At 40.8% G+C, this 22,631-nt stretch overlaps 2 protein-coding genes across 3 annotated transcripts in view; both read left to right on the top strand.

The window, feature by feature from the left end:
- Positions 1–22,631, top strand: part of CLGN (calmegin) — a 291,118-nt gene that overhangs the window by 268,209 nt on the left and 278 nt on the right. The window lies entirely within an intron of this gene.
- MAML3 (mastermind like transcriptional coactivator 3) overlaps positions 1–22,631 on the top strand; it is a 450,207-nt gene that overhangs the window by 25,396 nt on the left and 402,180 nt on the right. The window lies entirely within an intron of this gene.

Genomic DNA, 22,631 nt, shown 5'->3' on the forward strand with positions numbered 1-22,631 from the left:
GGCAGCTGGATTAGAAGTAGAGCAGCTGGGACTTAAGCAGGTACCCAGCTGCTGTTCCAGGCTGAGGCTTAGCTTTGTTTGCCACAATACTTACTTTGTAAGTGCAAATACTATCAATATTTTCTATTTGTGTCATTTATTTTATGCTTGGTCTATATTGTTTTCCATTATTTATCATTGATAGTTCACCTGGCACCTGTTATGAGCTAGGTGCTGAGTTAAGCAATGATGTAACAAGTGTCTAGATTATTATTCCTGCCCTGTAAGAACCTGAAGAATGTTTTCGTGGAAGAAAAAGGGCTATGAACAGGGAATCACAGGTGTTTTAGTGCTGTTGAAACAGAAGACTTGGGGCAAGAAGTAGTGGAAAAGAAACCCCGTAAGATTGACGGGATTTGGGGTACAAAGGACCATGTATGTCATGCTCAGGAGAGTGAACTTTGTAATGTAAGTGGAAGAAGTAATCAAAGGATTTTACACAGGAGCATGGTGTGGTCATTGGACTTTACATAAAGCACCTCAACAACCACATAAAATAGCTTTGCAGAGACTAAAGGCCAAGAGGTCAGTTAGCACACATAGGATATTATTGAATGGCTTAACTTGAGCTGCTGAAAATCTTGAGATACATGAATAGTAGTTACAAATGAAGATTAGAGACCAGTTTCAAAATAAGATGAAGGAAGTAATTCATTGAGTCGACAATGAATTTGAGAGAAGTCAAGGATGGCTTCTAGTTTCCCTGACTCGGAAGATAGGGTCATTACCCAACTTAGGAAATAGACAATATAAGGTTTCAGAAGGAAGATGTTCAGTTCTGGACCTGTACAGTTTAATACATTTAGTTATGATCCATTCTTATGGGGCTGTCCAGTAATTATTTAAATCTGCATGTCTAGAATTTAGCTTCGAAGGGTGAAGTGCAGATATAGACGTTAAAGATGGCTAAAACTTCATAGCAAGTGGAACCTGGAGGAGTGTGTGTAGCATGAAAGGAGAACAAGGCAGGAACACTGAAAAACACGTGTAATGTGTGTTTTTGCGAAGGAGATCCTTCAAAGGTAACAAAAAGGAATAGTCTAACTGATGAGCAAGAAGAGTGATGTGTTGAAAACTTAGGTGTTTACAGTTTTGCCTACATCATGGGCTTTCCATAGTAAGGTGTGATCTGTGTTTTCTGGATGTTTATTAGCAAAAGGACTGTGTAGAAGACTCAACTCAGGGCTCACTGGGGTTGGCAATAGGTCTGGTAGCCCTGACTGTCCAAATGCTAAATTTACTTACCTTGATCTTTCTGCTTTTTATTTTTAATGTTTTTCTATTTGAAAGGCAGCAGAGAGAGAGAGAACAAATGAATGAATAAAATATTTCTGCTAGTTCATTCCACAGATGGTCACAACAGCCAGATCTGGGCCAGACTCATATCAGAAATCAGCAGTGTCATCCTCGTTTCCCACATGGATGGCAGAGGCCTGAGCACTTGGGCCATCTGCTGCTGCTTTCCCAGGTGCATTAGCAGGGAGCTGGGTTGGAAGTAGAGCAGCCAAGGTCTGGACTGTACACCAAAAAGGCCAGTTTCGCAAGCAGTAACTGAATCTGTGACACCACAACGCTGGCCCTTGGTCTGCCTTTTAAAGTGGTGCTTAGATTTCTTCTTTGCGATAGCTTTTGGTTTCTCTCTCTCTCTCTTTTTTTTTTTTTTTTGCCTGGATTTTGTTGTGCTTCCTGGGGATAACTTATAAATGGTCTCCAGGCTCTTGAAAGAGTATTTGTAATGGCTGTTATTTCTTTTCCAACTAAAAGAAGCTTGGAAGTGTCAGAGGGATTTTCCTTCCTGTAAATACTGCCAGCTGGACCTAGTCAGTTCAGTGAAGGTACTTGGCATTACTGCAGTTAGCATAGACTGTGGTGGTAGGCACCTGTTAGGAGCTACAAATTTAAGTCTGTCTTTATGTAGGTGCTACTCAAGTAAGTAGCGTTTTAGCTATTGTTTCAGAGTAGACTTCATTTTGAGGTTACAAAAATGTGTATACATATGTTGTCATAGATGAACTGTATAATGGAGACTAGCATACTGGGAAGTGAAGATACATTGCAGTATGCATCTCTACTTCCAGATAAAAGGAGAACTCCCAATACAATTGTAACTACAATTAACAATAGGAAACTAGACTACCGTTGTCAACATCTACAATGCCACAATACAACTAAGTAGCAGAATGTTGAACTTGTGGCTGTTGTTAAAGCACTAGATTATTGTAATAATATAACGGAAAACAGTGGTGAGGAGGATGGGGGTGGAGGAAGAATCCTTATACCTACGGAACTGTGTCTTAAAAAAAAAGGTGCTGGGCCTGGCGCTGTGGCCTAGCGGCTAAGTCCTCGCCTTGAACATGCCCCAGGATCCCATATGGGCGCCGGTTCTGATCCCTGCAGCTCCACTTCCCATCCAGCTCCCTGCTTGTGGCCTGGGAAAGCAGTCGAGGACAGTCCAAGGCCTTGGGACCCTGCATTCGTGTGGGAGACCCGGAAGAGGTTCTGGTTCCCAACTTTGGATCGGTGCAATACCGGTCGTTGAGGTCACTTGGGGAGTGAATCATTGGATGAAAGATCTTCCTCTGTCTCTCCTCCTCCCTGTATATATGACTTTGTAATAAAAATAAATAAATCTTTTTAAAAAAAGGTGCTAATACAGGCATCTTGTGCACAGTGTGGTGGATTAGAACAGACAATCAGCAAGCCTTAAGGAAATTTAAAGACAAAGGTCAGATTATGTGATTGTCAAGAAACCCCAGAGGAAAGGGTAAGGCTGTGATCATGGGCAGGGAAGGCCTGTTAGCTGCTCAAGTTGTAACTCTGAGAGAAAGTTCAGAGGAGGTTACTGGAAACTTTGGGGAGACATGTCACTGGGCTTTTGCTAAACACTGGAGTAAAAGATAAAAGTTTTAAATTCAAACCTATTCACTTGGTGGTATTTTGTGACACAAAGAGAATGTTATTTTTCTTAATGCTGCATGAAAAAAGACTTCATCTTACTCTATCACCAAAACCATATGAACATATGGGATAGTCCCCTGTACGTTTTCCCATTTCACTTATAAGGGAACCCTTTCTCATCTCACCATCTTCCGTTTAGTAATCAGAGGAAACTGCCCAGGGTCTACACTCGCAAAATCACTCATCTTAAAAAAAAATGTTGCCATGTCAGGATCAAATTTAACTTCCTTTTTACATGTTATTTATCTTACTGAAGTCCAAGTGGTAGAAAGGAATACTGGGCTTCCAGCATGCCTCTTGGATAGGCTTGGCTTATGAAGGTGGGTATAACTTTTTACACCCTTTTCTCTCTCTCTCTCTTTATAAATATATATGTGTATATATATTACTTGTTTCCTCTTTCTAAAATTGCCAGTGTTTTCTAATTAATTTATGATTGACTCAATGTGTGATTTAAAAAAAGATTTTTTTGTTTTATTGCAAAGTCAGATATACAGAGAGGAAGAGAGACAGAGGAAGATCTTCCATGTGATGGTTCACTCCCCAAGTGGCTGCAATGGCCGGAGCTGAGCCAATCTGTAGTCAGGAGCCAAGAGCCTCCTACAGGTCTCCCATGTGGGTGTAGGTTCCCAAGGCTTTGGTCTATCCTCAGCTGCTTTCCCAAACCACAAGCAGAGAGCTGGATGAGAAGCAGGACTGCCGGGGCACGAACCAACACCCATAGGGCATCCCAGAATGTGCAAGGTGAGGACTTTAGCCAACAAGGCTACTGTGCTGGGTCCTCAATACGTGATTTTGCAAGTCATGTTAGTAAACCTTTTCTGGAACCAGCAGATATTAGATGAGAAGAGTCACATTTTAGGAGAAAGCAACCAGAGTCTAAAATGTGCCAGCTATTTCCCAACCGTGACTGTATCTTTAAAAACCTATAGAGCTTTGCTTGGAAGAAGTTTGAAATTCATAGTCTCTATTTTTAATATTACGATGCTATTGATTTGGTAGAGAATGTGAGAGATTAGAGGATGAGATAGTAAGAAAACTATTTCAGGAAAGCTCAAAGCGTATCAGTAGGAAAAATCTTGAGTACTTAGAGTACTTGTAGATATTTACTGAATATTTAGTTAAATATCAGTGTACTTTATTCGGAGAAGTGATGACACTTCCAGATTTACACAGTGGTCTTACAAAATAGACTCACTTTTGTTTATTCTTGGTTTTTTCTTGGATAAGCCCACTCAGTACACTCTAAGTACAAATACCTCTAGTACATTTAAATTTGGCTTTGTTTTGAAAATTTAACTTAGATTGCTCTTTAAGGCAAACAGGCGATTATGAAATAAAATAAATTGGTAAAATTCTGCTTTGGGCCTTGCCGGATGGAGTCTCTAGGAATATCAGCGAAATCTCCGTGCAGCTTGGAGAGACATTCGCTCTACCTGCAGTGTCTGCAGGGCCTGATGGCCCATCTTCCCTCTCCAAGTGGTGGTTTAGTCATGGTTGCCAGACAAAGACCATTTCTGATTGATTATGGAGGTGTGCGCTACATTGTGAAGTGGCCTAGATGGCCTTCTGAGCTTTCTGAGGTTGGATTATTTATGTGACCATCAGGAGTATTTAACATTTTGAATTTCACTTGGAATGAACGTGGTAAGTGCAGTGAAGCATGGTCATTTGTACCTCTCCGGCACAATTAAGAGAAGCCAGATTTCGCTGCTTTTGCGGCCACCATGAAAAAAAAAAAAAGAAAATGGACAAAGCATTAAGGAACCAAGATGTTGAACATGAGTGCATGGTAGTTTTTATGTCCACATGTAATTGATGCTGCTTTTCAATGTTTCTGCCTTCAACCTATCTGGCCGAATTTTCAGTGAAACAGCTCTCTGTAAACTTAGAAAAATACAGAGTGTATTCAAAGCTTAACGTTAAGTCTGTCCCTCAATCTGGATTTAGAGCTTTTAGCCCACAAGATTTTCTTTGATACTAGAAGTACATTTTTCCTAAGACCACTGTGGGTTTTTTGTTTTTCTTTTTAATAATACTTAAGGATCACCACTGTCACCCATTCTTAAGTGTACTGTTGGGATAGGAACTGAATGTTACTATAACACCTTCATCCTGGGAACAAGCAGTGACTGACTTCCTTTTCCTATCTGTGGCTAATTCCCAAATGAAAAGTGAGAGTACAAAGATCATATAATGAGAACAAAGAAACACATAATCCATGTTTCTCCATGAAGGAAAAAGAAAGATTAAGGAGCAACTATTAGATCTTAGCTGTGGCCAGCCTTTACATGGGAAAGGATTAATTCTCATGAACTAACTCTATCTAAAATTAGAACTGTGGGAAAAGGATTATATGCAACAAAATGCGAAAGATTAATGTGGAGGCATGATGCCTAAGGATTGGATACCCTTAAAATATTACCACACATCACACACATTTGCAGAATTCCAAGTACTCATGAGGAAGTAGAGAGATAAGGATGGTCTCAGTTTAAGCAAAGGTTTTGTTAATTTGCTTTGGTTAATAACTACTTTTACCAGACATCATCTACCTAGAATGTGCAGCTTTTTGTATGTGGTATCGGTAGTAACCTGTAATTTAATACTGCTCATTTGCTCATTACACATTAGGAGAGACACTCAAATTCACATTGTACGTGTCACACTTTTGGTCAGCTTTTAACCTGAAGAGACAGATTTGATTGTGGCTGGAAGTCTTTATTCAAACCCATAGTAGTTATTAATTTGCTTCTTGGGAACATCTAGTAGTTACTGACTAAAGAGATTGGGAGATATTTGAATGCATAATAGAGTCTTCAAATGCATGAGGATTATGTATCCCAAAGTGTCTGTTTGGAGGGTAACTGGCATTATGGCATAATAGGTTAAACCTCTCCTTACAACACCAGCAGAAAATCTTTCAAAAGATTTATTTATTTTTGTATTGGAAAGGCAGATTTACAGAGAGAAGGTGATACAAAGAGAAAGATCTTCTGTCTGCTGGGTTCACTCCCCAGCTGGCCGCAACAGCCAGAACTGTTCTGATCTGAAGCCAGGAGCTTCTTCCAGGTCTCCCACATGAGTGCAGGGTTCCAAAGCTTTAGGCCATCCTTTACTGCTTTCCCAGGCCACAAGTAGGGAGCTGGATGGGAAGTGGAGCAGCTGGGACTGGAACCAGTCAGTGCCCATATGGAATCCTGGTGCGTGTTAGACGAGGATTTAGCCACTGAACCATCGCGCAAGGCACAGAAAATCTTTTAGACTGGTTGTCTAGTGTAGATTCATGGGGTGCCTGTTATGGGTGTCCTGATTCTCACTTCGGAACATTTAGAAAACATGGGTTCAGTGTGTTCTTTTCCGGTATTATCTCTCTGGTGAAAAGCCACTATGTTTGACCATTGATACAAGGTGTTAAAAGCATGTATGCAGAGTGCCCTGAGATTTACCAGGTCAGCCTCTGCTCTTTAAGCCAGATGCTGCTCCTGTGATGGTGCTGAGGTGCTGCAGGGGCCTGCTGTGCTCCTGCGGTTATCTCAGCTTTGCATCGTGTGCTTGTATCATTTTATTAAGGGTAGAGCTATAATTCAGAAACCTAACATTATCATGAGATCCGGGAAGAGATAGCATGAACATTGATCCATTCGTCTCATTTGCATTTATGATTTTGATATATTTTCTGGCGTTTTGAATGAAACTTTGTTTCTTACATGGGATTTCCAGTTTAAAGTAACTTACCTTGTCCGGGTCGAAGCCTGTGACTGGTTTGGCAGGACAGACTTGCTCTATAAATCATGCCTTTCAGCTTTGTGTTTAGGATATGTTCCATCCAAGTTTAACTTGCAAGTTACATTTTTATGTGTCAGCAACTAGAAGCAGAAGTATTTATTTAGAAACACCTTTTAAAATTTTTATTTGAGATAGAATAGTGAGTATTTAAGAAAATATGGGGAAAGAATTTGGACCAATATGTTAGGAACCTCAAAATTTTCTTTTGGGTTATAATAAATACAAGCGAATGGCGTGAGGATTCTGCTTGAATCAAGACTCTAAATCACCAGGCAACTGCACTGAGAACAGAGAGGTAGACTAGATACATCCCCACTTTGAGAACAGAAACAACTTTTAATTTTTCCAAGGAATAGAAAGTAGACTTTTAAAAACACTGCGAAAAGAAGAGGACATTGTGAGAACTTGGTGTGCTCTGGATCCACTGTGAGGATGTAGCATGGAGAGACCTGAGGCAGAGGGTGGTTTACACGAGTGATTGTGTGTTATGCGTAAAAAAGTTCTCATGCTTATAAAAGATGTTGTCTGTGATGGGAGAGGGGTCATTACCAACAATCTCTGGATACCTTTTATGGGGTAAGTGCTGTCGTCGGTTCGGTTTGGTTGACAGTGTTTAGTTCCCAGAATGCTTGATGCATTTCAGTTTAGCAAAGCATGACTCACTTCCTGCCCTACTGGGGAAAAACCATCTCCGGTGGTTTAGTCTGCTAGTGCATCAAACTGTTAAGGATGGAGAGAATGGCACCTTTTGAAGCAGTGATGTTGGCACCTGAGGTTAGAGTGTCAGGGACTTTCTGAAGGAATTGAATACAGGCAGTTGTCTCCAGGGGAACTGTGTTTCCCGTGATTCTTTGTGAGCCTCTGCATCCTTGTATTCAAGAAAAATAGACTTCTCTTGCTGTGTGGTGACATGTACAGAAATGTTCTCTGCATAGGTGTCTTTGCCTGGAGTCTGTATGAATGGCACTCAAGGTAGCACTAGTCCAAGCTTCCCAGAGGTCCTGGATATGGGAAAGCATTGTTCTGTAGACGTGAAAAAGAAAAAAAATTCAGAATTATAGGAATGCAGTATCCCTTAAATTATATGAGCCTGGGTAAGACTTTTTGTTTTGTAAGAAAGAACATTGATAAACAAACCATTGATACGCTAACAGGAAATAAAGCATGCAAGCTTTTCAATAAAATTAAATGCTTTTATTTGGAATCATCTGTTTAAGAAAAGCAGTAACAAATTAGTTGTAAATAAACTCACTGAAATAAGCATTTTAAAGGACAAAGTTGTATGTAATAAATATTTATTTGTACATATTTCAGTGTAGTTACTACCTTTTATTAATCCATGTCACCATACCTTCAGTTAATATTAATTTTCATGATTTTTTAAAAAAGACTTATGTTTTTGTTTAAGAGGCCAATTTACAGAGAAGGAAAGGGAGAGAGATGATGAGAGAGACAGAATATCTTCTGTTTGTTGATTTGCTTCCCAAATGGCCACAATGACCATAACTGAAGTAGTCCAAAGCCAGGAGCCAGGAGCTTCTTCTGGGTCTTCCAGCTGTGTGCAGAGTCCCAAGGACTTGAACCATCTTCTACTGCTTTGCCAGGCCTCAGACAGGGAGCTGGGTCAGAAGTGGAGCAGCTGGAGCAGCTGGAGCAGCTGAAACTTGCACCTGTACCTATGTGGGATGCTGATGCTGCTAAGTCATCATTTAAAGACATGAATTTTTAAATATTTTCTCTGTATTAGTAGACATCTTACTTTCCAGTAACTAAATGTATTTGGTGGAAAGCCCTTTTATATTGAAACCTAAACTCCAAAGTGTCAATTTCACATTATAAAAGAGCATCTTAATTTCCCCGTCCCTTGGTATTCATGTAATGACAAAATTTTCCTACACAGGGGACTAGAGTTGTACACCAGGCTAAGCAACATTCCAGCATCCCATATCAGAGTGCTGGTTTAAGTTCAGGCTGCTCCACCTGCCTGCCTGTCTTTCCTTCAATGGGCCTGGGGGGCAGTAGCTGTTGACCCAGGTGCATGTGTTTCTGCTACTCTTGTGGGAGACCTGGCTGGGATGCTCAGTGCTTGACTCCAGCCTGACCCAGCCCTGTGGCTATTTTGGCTGCCTGGGGAGTAAACCAGAAGATGGAAGAGTCATTCTCTCTCTCTCTCCCTTTGCCTTTTGAATAAATAATCTTGAAGATATTTCCCTATACAAATGTTTGTTTATTGAGTTTTTCAGAAATAGTTTACTTGCATATACTAACAATATTTACTTCCTGCTCTTTATGCAGTTTCCCATTCCTAATCAATGAATATATTTTATATGTACAAAAGCATGGATAGATGAACTTACGTAGCTGTTTTAAGGCTTGTCTGTTTCTGAATATCCCCGTGGTCCTGTGGTTTGCCTGAAGAGACAGTTAATTTCCAGATCTGTTCCAGTGTTGGTCTTTTTCACTCATTGACTCTGTTATTGTGAAAACGTTTCCCCTTATCCATTGATTTGCATGCTTAAGTGAAAAATCTTGGCTATATAGTAGTTTTGCACACATTGTTTATGAATTGTTCATTAACTTTTTCAACCATAGTTTTATTTTAAAAGTGAAAATTGAGCTGAAAGCATTTGTGTTAATTCAGAGTGAGCATTTGTGTTTCAGGAAGAAGAAAGACATGTACCTTAAAGCTTAAAAATAAAACGTATTACTATGGACTATGAATAACTCAAAAGTAGTGCCAACTCATGTGGAAGTCTTTGTAAGCTGAAAATCTTTGAGTAGAAAGGTGATAAGCTGGAAACAAATTATCGCATATGTGTATATAGGACAAATATTTAACCAAATCTGAGCAACGTAATTAGTATGTTGTGTTGAAAGGAGACATCATGTGTCTTGTATGGCTCTTAAGATAAATTTGAAGCTTTCTGTTTAAACAGGGTAGTTTGTGGTTTGTGTAAAGTATCAGTGTATTTTCATTGTTGAGACTCTTAGTTAAAAAGGAATTGAAGACCATTGAGAATTTCAACATTCATTGCATATTTGATGACATTGGGGATTGTTATTAAATCCTTAAAAATGTGTAATTACATTTTTCAGAAAGGAGACCACAACTTTCTTTTCGAAGACTTATTTATCTGAAAGGCAGAGAAACACGGAGAGGGAGGGGGAGAGAAAGATGTGCCTTCTGTAGGTTCCTTCCTGAGATGGCTGTATCAGCCAGAGCCATGAACTCTATCCACATCTCATGTGAGTGGTAGGGACCAAAGCACTTGGGTTATCATCAGATACTTCCCAGATACACCAGCAGGGACCTGGGTTAGCAGCAAGGTACCTGGGACTTGAGCCTCACTCTGATACATGGATGTTGTGTGCCCCATCGCAGGCCCAGGAGACCCTGGCTTTCAAAGGCACATTCTGTAATGTAGTAACTGAAATTTGATTTAAAATAATATGAGAGGAGAAATGGATGTAAAATATAGGTGAAACAAGATAGTTGTGAGTGGAATGGAATGAAGCTAGTGATGGCAATTTGTTACATTATTCCAACTACATAGGTGTGATTTTCAATCAAAACTTTTGAAAAGGAAAACATACAGAACTTCCTGAGCTGGCCCAGTGCGATAGCCTAGTGGTCAAATCCGTTGTCTTGCATGTGCCAGGATCCCATATGGGTGCCAGTTCTAATCCCAGCTGCCCCACTTCCCATCCAGCTCCCTGCCTGTGGCCTGGGAAAACAGTCGAGAGTGACCCAGAGCCTTGGGACCCTGCACCTGCATGGAAGACCTGGAATAAGCTCCTGGGTCCCAGCTTCAGATCAGCTCAGCTCTGGCCATTGCAGCCACTTAGAGAATGAACCAGCGGAAGGAAGATCTTTCTCTCTGTATCACCTTCTCTCTATATGTCGGACTTTCCAATGAAAATAGATACATCTTTAAAAAAATTACTCAGCATAAATACATTGATATTTCGTCAAAGACAGCCAAGGAGAATTTCAAAGGGAAGAAACACCTAAAAATATCAGAGGTTTGATTGCATTGAAATTACATACAGCTATATACAGTGACATGATTTTAACTCAGTAACAACGTAGTTTTATTCTAATTAAGATAAGCTTGCACCTAGGAGAAATGAAAAGCAATCTTTGTCATTTTGGGTATAGTTTTTCATTTAGAAAACATTTTTTTTTTAAATTAAGATTTATTTTATTTATTCGAAAGTCTAAGTGACAGAATGGGACAGAGAAATAGATTTTCCATCTGCTGGTGCATTCCCCCAGATGGCCACAACAGCCAGGACTGGATCAGGTTGAAGCTAAGAACCTGGAATTCCATCCAAGTCTTCCACATGAGTGGTATTTGGGCCACCTTCCGGTACTTTCCAAGGCACCTTGCAGAAATGGGATTGAAAGTGCAGCAGGTCTCGAATGGATGTTCTAATGTGTGGCATGCTTGTGTACAGGCAGCAGCTTAACTCACTGCACCTTATTGCTTTATCTGAGCGAATATTTTTTTAAAAGATTTATTTATTTTTATTACAAAGTCAGATATACAGAGTGGAGGAGAGATAGAGAGGAAGATCTTCTGTCCGATGATTCACTCCCCAAGTGAACGCAATGGCTGTTGCTGTGCCGATCCAGAGCCAGGAGCCAGGAACCTCCTCCAGGTCTCCCACACGGGTGCAGGATGCCAAAGCATTGGGCAGTCCCCGACTGCGTTCCCAGGCCACAAGCAGGGAGCCAGATGGGAAGTGGAGCAGCTGGGATTAGAACCGGCGCCCATATGGGATCCTGGCACATTCAAGGTGAGGACTCCAGCCACCAGGCCACACTGCCGGACCCACAAATATTTTTTTTTAAAAAATTCCTATGTGTAGAGTTCTTTAGAGACTGCTGGAGTTGACACTTGACTGGGGTCTTTAGAAAAGAGTAGCATGTTTCTAGGCTGAGAGAGCCATTGCAGGTATAGGAAATGGTGTGATCCATAGACCAGAGGGAAGAAAATGAGTTCTGCTTACAGTATCTGATCCAAGTAAGGTTAAAACTTGGGTTGGGATAAAAAGAGTGAAAGTGGATATGCGAACCTCAAAGTGAGGTCCAAAATTCAAGTTCTCCCCATGCCCAGAGACAGCATACAAATAATTGTCAGCTTGTGTTTCTAGATCCAGTTTCAAACTTCACCTGTAACTTTGGATAGGATTAATCATCCCTGCTTGGTTTGAAGGTTCTAAGTATCCAACCTGATGACTCCACGGATGAACAGACTGACATTTGTGTATGGGTGGAGGTGGCTAATAAACAGCTAGCAAGACTTACCAAACAGGTTGTTCCTGTGCTTTTGGGGGCAGTTTAGGTAGCTTTTCTACTTTATGGTGTTGATGTCGGTTAGAGTTTAAGCCCGTTGACTAGGGGTATTCTCAGTAGTATTTGCTGGAGTGCACCCTGGCAAGTCTGACGACTAGTGGGAAGATACTTGGGACCGCCCCTGTTGAAGAAATTTTGTCTCACTGTGTGGCCTTGGGATTGTTGATGCGGAGGTGAAGCAGTTGAGCAGAGATGGACTTTTACGATGAAGTGCATGTATCTTGAGCTCAAGTGTCCTCCTCACTTGTAAATCTCTTGCGTGTTTCTGGAGTGACCCTAGAAATTTCCATAGAAGTAATGCTTTACTTTGTATTAGTAATATGCCTAAAGCATAAACTGTTATGGGTTCCGGTTTCATGGAACCTGAAATTCCCCTTGCTTCTGAGTCTTGTGTGGGAGATTGTCTGCGTTTTCTTCCTTCTTCCTGAGAAGAGCAGGTCACAATGTTTTCTCCCTCATAGACTGGTTACTGATTATTATGCAGTTGGATATAAAATTGTATTAGATGCTGTTTTCTAGGTCAGTAAATGTGATAAGCGATTGGGTCCTTACACCAGAGGAGAAGGAACTCTGTCTGGGTAAGCTCTAGTGGTTGTGAAAAGTCTGGTCCTGTCCAGGGCAGACCAGCGGGCATGTTGCGCCTTATTTCCAGTACCTTACGTTATCATGTTGGAATTCTGATCTCTGAATTCTAATTCTTCTTCTCTCTGACCTTCAACTGTCCTGGGCTTTCACAGCCAAGCTGTGTGTGGCAAGAACAAAGTCAGTTCTGATGTTACTAGACATGAACATGTGAGAAAGGCTGCGTTCTTGGACTACTTTCTGCAAGTTGACCAGTGATGTTTTCGTTCTGTGTTAGACAGACACTTTTTACATAATTTTCTTTAGTATAGTTTCAACATTAGTAGTTCTTAGTCTTCTTGATCTTGATGTTTTTATAGCTCAGAGGGCCATTTCTTTATAGAGTGACACTTAGATTGAGTTTCTCTTGCATTTCTTGTGTTGAGAGTCAGGAGAAATCACTGCACTAATGCTGGAGCCTCAGTGCGTCGTCTCACCAGGCACCTGAAGTTGATTTGTCTCTGTATTGGTGTTACGAGTTTAGATCACTTAAGTAATGTCTTCTAAATTCTCCTGCTTTAAGTTACTGTATTTGTCATTTAGTTAGCAAGCAGTTTGTGGAGAAATACTGTAAGACATCTACTGGGGAAGGGCACAGATAAGGACTGAGGTGGCAGCAGTGGGCAGGTTGGAAGAGCAGAACAAGCGCTGCAGCTTTCTCTTGGTTGTGGGAGCTTCTAGCTGCCTTGAGACAGGTTTATGAGCCAGTTTTCAAGGTTTGCTCTTCAAGTGAGGTAGTATAGTAGATAAGATCCTTCTAATATGAGGATTACAGAATGCATTACATAATACTGTTACAAGATGGGTCTCCTGCCACGTTACGAGGTAGCAGATAAGAAAGCTCCTTGCCAGTGGATATTATAAGTATCAAGATAGTTAAAATGTTTATCTGTCCCGTGATACTTAAGTGATGTTTATCAAATTCCTAAGGGGAGATGTCCACGCTAAGGTGACTATATGAAAACCACAAATGATTATATGGAAATGTTCATTTGTGTCTTAACAGCCTGGTAAAATTAATTGAAATGTTCTAGTCCTGGGTTGATCATTTTGACCAGGTATTACTGAATGTCTATGTGTTGCAACATCTATAGCCATGATTCTCTGTAGAAAATTATGAAAGCTGTTGAAGATTCTCCATTACGAAGGTCAGCCTTAGTTTTATCTCTTAGTCTTTTTCTGGCCTTTTATGAGAACTAGTGACAAACAATGTGGTGGCCATGGTGGCCAAAGGCTTGTCCAATAACCAGCAAACAACTAGAAAGGCTGTGTTACAGAGGCTTTTGAGTAGGTAAGCCTTCCATACATCTTGTTTCTATAATGTCTGTAATGCCAGTGTTTAGTACTTAGCAGGTAATGCCAGTTCATAACTGATATTTTGACAGTCGGTTAAATGGCTATGTTTTTTAGGATTTAGCCAGGTTCATTCTGACAGGTACACAAACATTAATCTAAGAGTTCATTATTTAAATGTAGAAACTATATTACTTTTGTCCCCATATGGATTGAAATTTATTCTTATCATATGAAATTGCTTAATTTTTTCTGAATGTCAGTATTTTATGCTAACTTGTGGAACGAGGTACCATGCCCTATAACTACTTTGGTAGTTAGTGAGTGGATGATGTGTGTGAGTGTTTTTCTGTGAAAATAACAGGAATTAAGGAAAGGTGGATGGGAAGTGGAGCTGCCGGGATTAGAACCGGTGCCCATATGGGATCCCGGCTCGTTTAAGGCGAGGACTTTAGCCGCTAGGCCATGCTGCCGGGCCCGAAGTTACCTTTTAATACCATTTGACTGAAACTTTCCTTGAGGATGGGGTTGAGCCACCCCCAAGAATTTGCAGTGCTAAATGCAAAAGTCAAGTATCCATGTTCATGGTTAGAGTGCAAAGGGGAGGTTCCAAGAGAAGTGGGAGCAGTGAGCACAGGAAAAGTGCTCACAGAGAAGGCTTATTCTCATTTCTACTCACTGGAACTGCTGTCGCGTTCCTTGTCCCTGTGAGTGTTTTTCATGCCATCCTGAGGAGATCATGATCCCTGGGCCAGGGTTGTGTAGATGGTCATGACATACCTTTAGAAATGGCAAGAACTGGGAAATTTTAGTGTCTGATTTCCTTGCGCCAATTGTATCTTCAGAGGATCTTCAATCAACTGGAGTTGCTTATCCATCTGTCTTGCAGGCTGCTGCATTCACTGGCTGCAAAGGGACAGTTCACGCACAGTCAGCTACATTTATACCAGCCACAGCCTCCTCTGTCTCCATCCATCCCCCCCTTTCCACTTAAGGTTTCTTTTAGTTTTTGCAAAGCAGCCATGTGAGAGGAATAAAATAATTTTGAAGAGCATTATATAGTGGGAATTTTGACAATGAGTGGAAGATGGTAATTACTCTCTTCCATTAGACTCAGTGGCTTTGGACAGATAAGCTGTATTGAAACGTGTGACCAGGGCATGGGATCACGGATTGTCTTTCACTGTTGTCATGGCGACAGTGATGCAGGTGGCCTATAACTGCCGGGCTGTCAGATCTTATACATCAAACTGGTGCTAAGTGAAAATATGTTAGAAGCATTGGGGAAAAAATTGCCAGCAGTGTTTATAGGATCAGCTGGAGAAAAGCTGGCCCAGTTGAAGAAAAGATTTCTGTTAAAAGCTCTAGGTGATTCCAAAGAAGTTGGAGTTTTTACTTTTTATTAATGAGGCAAGAGTGGACTATTAAAAGAGAAACAATGGTTTCTCGATGTAGTGTAGCTGTCTGCTTCCAAATGATCAACATGATACCTTTCTGCTTTCCCCCTTGAGCTAATGTGATAATGCAGTGGCTACAGAGGAGGCAAGGAGATACCGTGTAGTCTTGAAGCTTTGCTTGAGGGCTGGGGAACTGGTTTTGCACACTGAAATAGGTTTGAGGTCTTTTTCCACAGAGTCTCACTGAATTTCTGCTTCTTAGAGGTGGTAATAAATCATTATCGCAGAATTCTAGTAGAGCACTTCATTGTATGGAGTACATTGTTACATTTCCATACACACTGGATGAAATATGTCTGCTTGTCGGAGGAGATTTTGGGGTGTAGAAGGCTTCTTCTTCTTTTTTTTTTTTTAAGATTTATTTATTTTATTACAAAGTCAGATATACAGAGAGGAGGAGAGACAGAGAGGAAGATCTTCCGTCCGATGATTCACTCCCCAAGTGAGCCGCAACGGGCCGGTGCACGCCGATCCGAAGCCAGGAACCAGGAACCTCTTCTGGGTCTCCCAGGCGGGTGCAGTGTCCCAATGCTTTGGTCCGTCCTCGACTGCTTTCCCATGCCACAAGCAGGGAGCTGGATGGGAAGTGGAGCTGCCGGGATTAGAACTGGCGCCCATATGGGATTCCAGCATGTTCAAGGCGAGGACTTTAGCCGCTAGGCCACGGCGCTGGGCCCAACTTCTTCTTTCTCAAGCACAATTGCCGTACCTTCTCCATTTCTCATTGGTTTGTCTTCTCTTTCTTTCTTAGTCTTTTGTCTCTTTCCTTAACAATCTAAAATGCTTTGATGCTAAGCACAACGAGTTTGTTTTTGAGTATGTGGTCCCTTGTCTCTGTAAGTTGGAACGATCTGTATGAGTTAGCCATGCTCTCTTGGTGATTACAAAGGATAAATGAGTGTATGTTTTCATTTCCATGTTATATTTTAGGGATAAAGATAAGATGGTGAAGTTCCAGAAAAAAAGTATTTCTGGGGAGGACAGTCTGTTCTTGGGAGAACCAGGCAGAACAGATGAGGTGATGGGGACTTCCTGGAAAGCCTCAGAGTTTGGCGTATGGCCCAGCTCCTGGCATTGTACTTGGCATATTCTTTGGTATTCAAACGTAAGTTAACAAGAGTAGGTGAAATCATCCTATGTCACACTGGCAAATAATTGATCAGTCATAATATTGGAAGTTAACTTAATTTAACATACATGTGTTGAGCATGTACTCCATGGTGAGTGCTATGCTTGGTCCTTGTAATCCGAAGTTAGTAGAGTTTCTAACATTTGTTGAGCATGTAGTATGTCCGAAGTAATTATGAAATTTTGCAAGAATCTTGAAAAGTAGTTCTACCATTGTCATTTTGTAGATAAGATCTTTGACAAACACAAATTCAAATGTGGTATACCTGACTCCAAACTCTGTATGTGTTTGTACTCACCATGTGGTTTCAAGGGATCTACAAGACCAGCCTTGCCTTCAAGGAGCCCGAGTTTCATTGGAGACTCTAGGAAGCATTTAATGTCTACAGTGCAGCTTGTTAATTGCTATAATAGACATATGCAGTGGGGACTACAAAGCAGGGGATAGGCCGCTCCTAACAGGAGATTACGATAGGGCTAGTTATTAAAGCATGAAGGGATAATTTAGAGGTAGATGAAGAGGGCAGGGAATTCCAGGCTCACAGAACAGTGTGAATAAAGATGTAAAGGTGTAAGGCTGTAGAGCCTTCTGAAATAGTACCCATGTGCACATTGAGTTGGGAAAGATTCTAGTGAGGGCAAGGTATAGAGTGAGTCTCTAGAGTTTGCACTGGACAAGCCCAGTAGAGAATGTCTTCTGTTACCTGTGTGACTGGGGATCCCAAGATTATAGTTGTTGTCGTTGCTATGTAAGTCCTCACAAGCTGTTGCCATGGTGGTTCTTTCTGAATTATTTTCCCTTTTTGTTTCTGTTTTTCTCTTATTTCTTTTCTTTTCTTAAAATTTAATTTTGTTCACATCATCACTGTCTTTTTCTTTTTTGAAAAATCACTGTGGTCAAGGGCTCCTGTACTTATGGAAACCACACAGATCAGTATCATCCGTGAGACCCTAAACCAGGGCAGATATCAGGCATAACAGGTAATGAGCCTAACTCATCAGTCCTAGACAAATAGTTTGAGTAATTAATATGATAAGGTGCTCCACTTGGAGCCCTAAGTAGCTGATTTAAGAGGGACTTATTCTGTCTCTGTACTGACTGACTGCTGAACAATATGTTCTCATCACGTCATTTATACACGCTATGGAGATTGGACCTCTGTTCAGTGATATTAGTTATATTTTTGTTTTCATGAGGAGACCACCCTTCTTAAATCTAGCTGCTGGATTAGCAAATTGTTTTTTAGAGATTAACCTCAGGACTTTGCAAAGATTTTTCTGTTTAGACTTAAAAAAAGAAAAATAGGGAGTTGTGCTAGAGCTGTGATTGAGTGGAAACTACAGATATTCCGGTGGTTATGCTACCAGTGACAAAAAAAAGGTAAACATTCGAGCCATTCAAAGTGATGAAGTTGAATGTTGGTGTGCATCAGTTGCCATGCGGCTCAAAACTGGAATAAGACTGTCAGCCTGTCAGTCCTGGTACTTTGGAGGCACAAGAGTAGTTCAAAGCGTTCATGAAAAACGAAATGAAAATGTTTATTTTGGTGGAAAAAGTGGAAATATATGCATAGTATTTTCCTAATTCCATTTCCATATATTTTTCGAGGTACCATAAAATTGGAAGTACTAACTTTATTTGCATATGAAGAAACCTTCTTGACATTTCTGGTTGACTTGTATAAGAGTATATCATGATTTCATGTGAGGAAACTTACTTAGGATAGTAATAAATCCATTGCCCAGAACCAAGGTTTATGATAAACAAGAACAATTAGAAGGCAAAAAGTGTGTGTGACATTCTGGTCTAAATGCAAGGGGTTGCTCTCTATCTCCATGTTTTCCATCTCCAATGGAAGAGAAAGATCTAGCAAAGAACAGGAAATAGCAAATTAATTTGTGCCTCCTTTCTCCTAATCCATTTATATCTCAGAGAGATCTTTTTTGTTTTTTTCTTTTTTTAAAGAAAAGTCAGCTTTTACAAAGAATTCTTTATATAAAGATGACAAGTGATACCTTCATTTGAAACTGACTGTTGCATAGAATAGTGGTGGAATTGTTAGCAAGGAGTCTTAAAAGTGGATTCAAGAGCATCAACCTGGGAAAACCAGGCCAGCTCAGTGAAGTGTTTTTTGAGTTTGGAAAGTTAACGGCACCTTGTGTTCAACTTCGGTTTCTTCAAGCATAGAAGTGCTGCCCTTGTTGTTTCTGCAGGGGATTGTGCGCCAGGGTCACAGGATTTCAGAGAGCACCCCTAGTGGATGTGTCCTTGCAGACTGTGGAAGAGTCTTGGATTTTTCCTTCATGTTCTCCACAAATAACTCCTCAGAGTTATATGCTCACTTATTAATATATCAATGAAACTACTTAAAGAGACAGATTTTTTTTGTTACACTTTATGAACACTAAGCTTTGTAAATAAGACAAATGAATGTGATCTATATTAAAAAATGCCTGTAGGGTCTAATGCTGTTTTGTCCTTCAGTGGAAGGGCTGACATGTGAGGTCTTTTTTATGTTGAATTGCTGTTATTCATTCCATAAGGCACTCTGATGTTCTGTACGGGTTGTTGGCACTTGCATTAGCTGTGAAAAAGAAGAGCAGAAGAGGTCGGTCTGATGGGAATTTGGAGTGTCTGATTAGGACCACAATTATCGAGTTTCTCATAAAATCATTGGGTCCTCCACTGGTTAAATCTATTAAACATAATTGTTTGGCTCACCATTTAAGTGCTTTTATAAATAAAATGCTCTACCCAAGAATGTGTGCTGGTTTAAAAAAAGAGGGGTTTTTTTTTTTTTTTTTTTTTGCTTTTCGTCATAGGACACTTGATTTTCTCAGACATACAGTGGTGGTGGCAGGGGTTTTTAAGAGACTGGAAGATGTTAGTCATGGAGCTTCAAGACATGGACACTGGACCTCATTGCTGCTAAGCAGGGGATTCTGGCGCAAATGTCAGTATTATCAGAGGCGGTACTATGAATCCATGCACCGGATCAGAAAGTTTAGGCAGAAGAGCTAAAAAGGCCTTAAATGGGCGTCTGACTCAGTAGAAGCATAATGCCACCAACTGACTTGTTAAAACATATATGTTAAACTAGGTAAGTGTAGTTTTAACTCCTTTTGGTTGGCAAAGCATGAACAACCTTTTATAATGATGTGTTTGGTTTTTATTTGAGGTGCTTTTAAAAAATGATGGTTGGTCTTCAGTATAAAGTGAGAGCAGAGATTACTGATCTGATGTGTACAGTTGTGCAAACTGTATCTTCATTGAGAGAATAGTGGAGCCACATTGTAATGTGAGCCATGTCCTCACCAACAGAATGGACTGGCTTGTCAACCAAAATTAGTCCTTTGCTTTAGGAAAGCTGAGAGTGCTTCTTGAATGTTTTACCATGGAAGCAACCGGCGCTGCTGCGGGTGAAGCAGAATTTTGACCAGAACTGGTCATCCTTTAGAGCCCAGAAAGGCGATGCAGTGAGGGACAGGTAATGAGCAGCACCAATTTCATCTATTTCCAAGGTTTATCAGTCCTGCTGTGGGTCTCATGTTTCATGTTTGTGGTAGAATGATTCTCCTGGAAAAACCATTTTTGCTTGTTCGTATTTTTAAAATAATACTGGGGCACATCTCTGTGCTTTATATAAAGTGTATCTTCAATAGGCTGGTTTAATTTTGTATGAAACTGGAATTTTAGATGAAAGACTTCCTAATGCACAAAAGAACCCTCAGAACCAAAACAAACACACATAAACAACAATGAAAGAGTTCCAATTAGGATTTTCAGAGCACAAATATCAATTTAAATGCACCTAACAATTCTCTGCTAGCAACCACTTTAAATTATTGTGCTTTTCAAAAGGAAAATCCAATATAGTTGAAAGCTTATGCTTTATAAATACAAGAAGCTACTGTGCATTATCTGATAAAAAGAGGAAATCCTGTCTAGCTTTTTTGAATTTTGCATGTTTTAGCTAATCAGAAAATCTTTATTAATTGCATTTATGAGCCCTATACCACTCCAAGAATATCTCTGAGATTTTTGGGCTACAAAAACATGCTGGAAAAAAATATATCAAATAGTATATTGTCTTGTGATGTTACAGAAAGCATGTGATTATGTTGTGCCCTGCCAGCGACTTAGAGCAGGAAGGCAGTCCCTGGTCCTTCATCACCATTGAGAAGAGGGTTTGGGCATGCAAGAGTAGGTTTGAGCATGAGCTGTGTTTACTGCCTTGCTCAGAGTCTGTTATTCTGGGTTTTCCATTTGCCTTCCCTCAGTCCTAGCTTCCCTTCTATCCTTTACCTCCATATTCTGGTTCTCTCTCCTCTCACTCTTGGTCATGAGTAATATACAAGGCCATTTTTCTGGGCTCACAGAACAGAACCATTATGGGATCATAAAACACCCCAGACAACAGCTGGTAGGCCATCAAAAACGTCAAGGGCCAGGAAGTATACCCACTGGCTCATGACTTGAGGTATTGCTAGGACTGTACTCTGTTGCCCCAAGCCATGGGTTGAGCTATTTTCCTCGTGTGATTGTTTTTGAAGAGCGGGCCTGGAAGGAGCTTACCATGGTTAACCATGGGGCGCTAATCCAGCAAGACTAGTATCCTGATAAGTGCCGGAAGAAACCTCAGGCCTGCAGAAGTATAGAGGAAAGGCCACCTTGCAGCCACAGTGAGAAGGGGGCCATCTCTAAGCCAAGGAGAGAGAGGCCTGGGGAAGAACCAACCCTGCTGGCATTTTGATCTTTCCTGGATTCCTAGCATTCAAAACTTTGAGAAAATAAATTAATAAATTCCTATTGCTTAAGCTGCCTTCTCTTTGGTGCAACTGCATCCAGGGTCAAATCTCCCCTCAGTCTCTTTTCTCCATCATTAGAAATTATTCTTACATTATAGGACTTTCCTTTGAGAATAAGGAGCAATAATGTATTTACCATATTGCCTTAGTTGATGCTTTCTCATACACAAAGAATATACGGCCACAGAAGAGGCTAATGCCCATTTTCCAATAGTTCAGGTTCTTTGTTGAGTACTTAGCTTCATAACAAAACAACACAAATCCTTTCCTATGCAAGCTTCTGATTCACTCCCACATTCTGCGTGGCATGCTTGGTGCTTTGTAGAAGACCCAGACTTAGGGCATTGATGATTCTATCTTCTAGTTCAGATATGTGCTAGATCTCTTCCAAAAACTGGATGAATTTTCTGTACATGTTAGCGCTTTTCTATTTACTATAGCTTAAAGAAAACAAAAGTAAAATCTGGCAAATGTCAAACAAGCACTCAGCTGACTCAGTGTATGGAAATGCTTTACTAATCTAGGCAATTTTATTAATTGGAAGCTCCTATCTGCAGTATAGCAATAATACCCTGAGTTTACCTACACTTTTTAAAGTGATTTTTTGTTTGTTTGGTTTTTTTTTTATAAGATTTATTTGTTTTTATTACAAAGTCAGATATACAGAGAGGAGAGACAAAGAGGAAGATCTTTCGTCCGATGATTCACTCCCCAAGTGAGCCGCAACGGGCCGATGCGCGCCGATCCGATGCCGGGAACCTGGAACCTCTTCCGGGTCTCCAACGTGGGTGCAGGGTCCCAATGCATTGGGCTGTCCTCAACTGCTTTCCCAGGCCACAAGCAGGGAGCTGGATGGGAAGTGGAGCTGCTGGGATTAGAACCGGCGCCCATATGGGATCCCGGGGCGTTCAAGGCGAGGACTTTAGCCGCTAGGCCACGCCGCCGGGCCCTGCATTCTTTTTTTATATTGGAGACAAGAACCAGCACCCCACACTATGTCTTAAATAGCATAAATTAGAAGCAAAATGGGGCTATGGATGTAAAACACCTTTAGTTCCATGCACAAAAGTGTAGGTAGGGTCCAGCAGCATGGCCTAGAGGCTAATGTCCTTGCCTTGAACGCCCTGGGATCCCATATGAGCGCCGGTTCTAATCCCAGCAGCTCCACTTCCCATCCA

Source organism: Ochotona princeps, chromosome 7 (genome assembly GCF_030435755.1).
Source record: "Ochotona princeps isolate mOchPri1 chromosome 7, mOchPri1.hap1, whole genome shotgun sequence".
NCBI classification, from domain to species: domain Eukaryota; kingdom Metazoa; phylum Chordata; class Mammalia; order Lagomorpha; family Ochotonidae; genus Ochotona; species Ochotona princeps.